This window comes from Herpailurus yagouaroundi, unplaced genomic scaffold (genome assembly GCF_014898765.1).
Source record: "Herpailurus yagouaroundi ecotype Mexico unplaced genomic scaffold, PumYag 67623, whole genome shotgun sequence".
In the NCBI taxonomy this organism is placed as follows: Eukaryota; Metazoa; Chordata; class Mammalia; order Carnivora; family Felidae; genus Herpailurus; species Herpailurus yagouaroundi.
In genome coordinates, this window is record NW_024420424.1 from 3,883,110 (window position 1) to 3,888,940 (window position 5,831).

General features: G+C 37.6%; 1 non-coding gene across 1 annotated transcript; it reads left to right on the top strand.

The window, feature by feature from the left end:
* The first annotated feature begins 3,084 nt into the window (after nt 1-3,084).
* On the top strand, nt 3,085-3,189 carry LOC121025369 (U6 spliceosomal RNA). Its single transcript, XR_005788018.1, has one exon. It is a non-coding gene; the product is annotated as a U6 spliceosomal RNA (small nuclear RNA).
* The last annotated feature ends 2,642 nt before the right edge of the window (nt 3,190-5,831 follow it).

Consider the following 5,831-nt stretch of genomic DNA (forward strand, 5'->3'; position numbering starts at 1 on the left):
TTTTGGATAGTCCCTGGCGTGGTGAGGACCTGCAGGGCACTTCCCCTTTGCTGTGGTGTATAACTGGAGATGGTGGGCGGGGCCGCAGTCCGACCTGATGTCTGCCCCCAGCCCACCGCTGGGGCCACTGTCAGACTGGTGTGTGCCTTCTCTTCCCCTCTCCTAGGGGCGGGATTCACTGTGGGGTGGTGTTGCCCGTCTGGGCTACTTGCACACTGCCAGGCTTGTGATGCTGGGGATCTGGCGTCTTAGCTGGGGTGGGTAGGCAATGTGCACAGGGACAGGAGGGGCAGGCTTAGCTTGCTTCTCCTTAGGTGATCCACTTCAGGAGGGCCCTGTGGCAGTGGGAGGGAGTCAGATCCGCTGCCGGAGGTTTGGCTCCACAGAAGCGCAGAGTTGGGTGTTTGCGTGGAGTGAGCAAGTTCCCTGGAAGGAACTGGTTCTCTTTGGGATTTTGGCTGGGGGATGGGCGGGGGAGATGGCACTGGCAAGCGCCTTTGTTCCCCATCAAACTGAGCTCTGTTGTCCGGGGGCTCAGCGGCTCTCCCTCCCTTTGTCCTCCAGCCTTCCAGCTTTCTGAGCACAGCTGTTAACTTATGACCTCACAGACGCTAAGTGGCGCTTGCTGTGGGAACACAGTCCGTCAGGCCCCTCCGCTTTTGCAAGCCAGACTCGGGGTCTCTGCTTGGCTGGCGAGCCGCCCCTCTGCCTCGGCTCCCTCCCGCCAGTCCGTGGAGCGCACACAGCCTCTCCGCCCTTTGTACCCTCTTCCGTGGGCCTCTCGTCTGTGCTTGGCTCCGGCGACTCCCTTCTGCTAATCCTCTGGCAGTTTTCTGGGTTATTTAGGCAGGTGTAGGTGGAATCTAGGTGATCAGCAAGACGCGCGGTGAGCCCAGCATCCTCCTACACCGCCATCTTCCCTCATCCCTCTCCTGTTAAAGAATTTAGCCTACAAACATATTTTCTTAGTTTAAATGTTTTTATATGATACGTTTGCTTTCTAATTCATCACAGGCCTCTTTAATCCTTTTTTTTGGGGGGGGGAGATATTAAATGAAGAAAATGTGTATTTTTCTAGCTTTATTGAGAAATAATTAACATATGTCAATGTATATAAGAAAGATATTCTTTTTTATATTTAAATTCAAGTTAGTTAACATACAGTGTTGTCTTGGCTTCAGAAGTAAACCCAGTAATTCATCTCTTACATATGACACAGAGTGCTCATCCTAAAAAGTACCCTTTTTGATGCCTATCACCCACCCACCTCCTCTACAGAAACCCTCAGTTTGTTCTCTGTATTTAAGAGTCTCATGGTTTTCTTCCCTCTCTGTTTTCTTATTTTTCCTTCCCTTCCCCTATATTCATCTGTTGTGTTTTTCAAATTCCACATATGAGTGAAATTGTATATCTGCCTTTCTCTGACTTATTTCACTTAGCATGATAGCCTCTAGTTTCATCCATGTGGTTGCAAACAGCAAGATTTCATTTTTCTTCATTGCTGAGTGTACACACACGCACACACACACACACACACACACCACATCTTCTTTTTCCATTCATCATTTAGGATCATAAACTTGGCCTGATTTACACACTTGTGTTTTCTGTCTAGTCACTGTAGATGTTTGAGTTTGTGTTCCCTGTATCATATCTTCCATTGGGCTTCTGCATTATTTTCAAGACTCATTACCACTTTTCCCTAGATTTGATAACTGAATACTTATCTTGTTCCCTGTTCTTGAGTCTAGGAAATCTTAGTAATCTTCCCAAATCAAGGTCTGCCTTGTTATGAGGTGACCCATTTCCTGATACTAAAGTAAGTCTGCTTGACTGTGTTCTGAATGATATCTGCTTCTTGATTCAGTGGACATGTACTCTGACCTACTTTGGAGAACATGATGTTCCTCCACCATAGACTCTCTCCTGTTAATTATTTGTGTAAATAACCACAAGTTGCCTTGACAATCAAATATGGTGCCTGTCTGACAAATAGGGCTTCCTCCCAATGTTTAAGTTTGATCTCAAGTACCTATCTCTGCCTAATAATAATATCTAGATAATAATAATAGCTGCCTAATAAGATCAAATCCCAGATTCTTTTCCTGTCCAATTAATATGATGACACTTGCAATTAATTAGGCCACAGTTCAATAATGTCTATTGATATAACACTGTGAGTTTAAGTTAATTCCTTTTTCTAGGAACATTTGTATTCTTGAATCTTAGAAATTAGCCTATGGGGCAAAGGAGGTTTAGAGGAGATGAAGGGGTAAAAAAACATGAGAAGAAATTTCACAGAGTATTTCAAAAATTAATCAGTATCCAAGATTGTGAAGCTGTTTAACATCTTGGTGAGGATGTCTTTTTGTAAACCCAAAAGTGTTAAGCATGAATGAAGACTCATTAAAAATTGTTTTTTTTTCCTCTGGGAAACTATTCATAATGCAATATAAATCATACAATTAAACAAACCAGAAACATAAAAGAAAGTTATTCAACACTAAGTTCTTAGTGAAAAAGACTCAAGCTAGTTATATTTTCAAAGCAAAGAAACTAGGACTTATAAAAACTCTTACAATTTTAGCCATGAAATCATTGTTCAGAAAAAGAAGTGGTGGGCTATTCAAAGTAAAACACCTGTAAAAATTAATCTGGACCTCTTCTGATTGATTAAATTCTCAAATTTTTCTCTCTAGTTTTATCACCAAGGGTCTATAGTGTTTTTGTTAATTAAAGTAAAACTGGATTGCTTTTTAATTCTTTTCAATATTAAATACAATAAACTGCTATTGTTTCAATTTTTTAGATTAAAAAAAAAAACATGGAAGGTAAATTACTAGCCCAAGGTCTCCAAGAGTTCAGCACTCAGAATAACAAAGTTATATTTCTCACAGTTACATGAATAGGCCCAAGACATCAAGGCAATGATCTAAAACAAATACACATAATATATTTATTAAGTGTCTTATTGAAAATTATGCACAAGCATACATATTGTAATCTATATTTTTATTGTTGTAAATTAAAAATATGGAGAAAATTTCCAGGAAAATAATAGCTATAAAATTAAGATAATTATATGCTCATTTTAGCTGCACATATACTAAAATTGGAATTATACAGGGTAGATAAGCATGGCCTCTGGGCAAAGATAGCATGGACATTTCTGAAGCATTCCACAGTTCTCTTAAAAAATATAATTACACTAAAACTTAGAATTGTCACATATAGAATAATCTAGATACAATTAAAATTTGCTACAAAATCAGCATATCAATTGAAATAATACTTTTCAACACATAAAGGAATATGCCTTAGAATAAGAGAGACAAAAGATGAAAGAAATATAACAATTACATGCTGAGGGATACATAATGGGAAAGTTTTGTAAAGTTTTTCTTTAGTTTTTATTTAAATTCCATTTAGTTGACATACAACGTAATAGGAGTTTCAGGTGTACAAATTAGTGATTCAATACTTACATACAACAACTTGTGCTCATCACAACAATTGCACTCCTTACTCCTCATCATGAATTTAACACATCTCCTGACCGACCTCTCCTTTGGTAACCAATTTGTTCTCCATAGTTGACTCTGTTTCCTGATTTGCCTCTCTCTTTTTCACCCTATGATTGATTTATTTCTTAAATTCCACACATGAGTGAAATCAGGTGATATTTTCTTTCTCAGATTGATGTATTTTGCTTAGCACCCATACTCTCTAGCTCCATACACATCATTGCAAATGACAATATTTCATTCTTTTTATGGTTGAGTAATATTCCATTGTATACATATACCACTTCTGCTTTATACCTACATCAGTCTATGGATATTTGGGCTCTTTCCATCATTGAGTTATTGTTGATAATGCTTCTATAAACATCAGGGTGCATGTATCCCTTCAAATTAGTACTTCTGTATTCAATGGGTAAATACTTAGTAGTACAATTGCTAGATTGTGGGGTAATTCTATTTTTAACTTTTTGAGGAAACTCCATACTGTTTTCCAGAGTGGATACACCAGTTGACATTCCCAACAGTGCAAGGAGGTTCCCCTTCCTCCACATCTTTGCCAACACCTGTTGTATACTGTGTTGTTAATTTTAGCCATTCTGACAGGTGTGAAGTGGTATCTTATGGTTTTGATTTGTATTCACCTGATGATGAGTGATGTTGAGCACCTTTTCATGTGTCTGTTAGCCATTTGGATGTATTCTTTGGAAAACTGTCCATGTCTTCTCACCATTTTTAATCTGGATTATTTGGTTTTTGGGTGTTCAGATTTATAAGCCCTATTTTGGATACTAACCCTTTAATATATATGTCATTTGCAAATACCTTTTCCTTTTCCATATGTTGACTTAAGTTTTGTTGATTGTTTCTTTCACTGTGCAGAAAATTTTATTTTGATGAAGTCCCACTAGTTTTTTTTTTGTTTTGTTTTGTTTTTGTTTTCCTTGCCTTGGAGACATATCTAGTAAGCAGTTACTAGAGAGGATATCAAAGAGATTACTTCCTGTATTCTCTAGGATTTTGATGGTTTCCTTTCTTACATTTAGGTATTTAATCCATTTTTAATTTACTTTTGTGTATGGTGTAAGAAAGTGGTCTGCTTTCTTTCTATTGCATGTTTTCCAGTTTTCTCAACACCATTTGTTTCAATGGGCTTTTTTCCCATTGGATATTCCTTCCTGCTTTGCCAAAGATTAATTGACCATGTAGTTGTATATTCATGTCTGGCTTTTCCATTCTGTTCTATGGATCTATGTGTGTATTTGTTCCAGTACCATACTGATGACCACATCATTGTAATATAACTTGAAGTCCAGAATTGTGAAGCCTCCAGGTTTCCTTTTCTTTTTCAAGGTTCCTTTGGCAATTCGGTGTGTTTTGTGTTTCCATACAAATTTTAGGATTATTTATTCTGGCTCTGTGAAAAATGCTGGTGGTATTTTGATAAAGATTGCATTAAAGGTGTAGATTTCTTTGGGGAGTATAAACATTTTGACAATATTTGTTCTTCTAATCCATGACCGTGGAATCCTTTTCCATTTCTTTGTGTCCTCTTCAATTTCTTTCATTAGTGTTTTATAGTTCTCAGAGTACAGATTTTTCACTTCTTTAGTTAAATTTATCTCTAAATATCTTATGGTTTTTGATGCAGTAGTAAATAAGATTGGTTCCTTGATTTCTCTTTCTGCTTTTTCATCATTGTTGTATAGAAACGCAACGATTTCTGTATCTTGATTTTGTATCCTGCGACTTTGCTGAATTTGTGTATCAATTCTAGCAACTGGCGGAGGGGGGAGTAGTTTTCAGGGTTTTCTATATAGAGTATTATGTCATCTCCAAATAGTTAAAGCTTGACTTCTTCCATGCATATTTGGATACATTTATTTGTTTTTGTTTTGTGATTGCTATGGCTAGAGTTGTGAGAGCAAAATCCCTGTCTTGTTCCTGGCTTGGAGGAAAAACTCTCAATTTTTCTCCATTGGGGATTATATTATCTGTAGATTTTCATAGACAGCCTTTATCATGTTGAAGTATGTTCCCTCTGTCCCTGTTTTGTTGAGGGCTTTCATCGAGAATGGATACTGTATTTTGTCCAATGCTTTTTCTGCATCTATTGAGAGGATCGTATGGTTCTTATCCTTTCTTTCATTAATGTGGTGTATTACATAGATTTATTTGAGGATATTCAACTTGCCTTACAACCCAGGAATAAATCACACTTGATTGTGGAGAGTGGTTCTTTTAATGTACTGCTTTATTTGGTTGGTTAGTAATTTATTGAGACTTTCTGCATCCATGTTCATCAGGGAT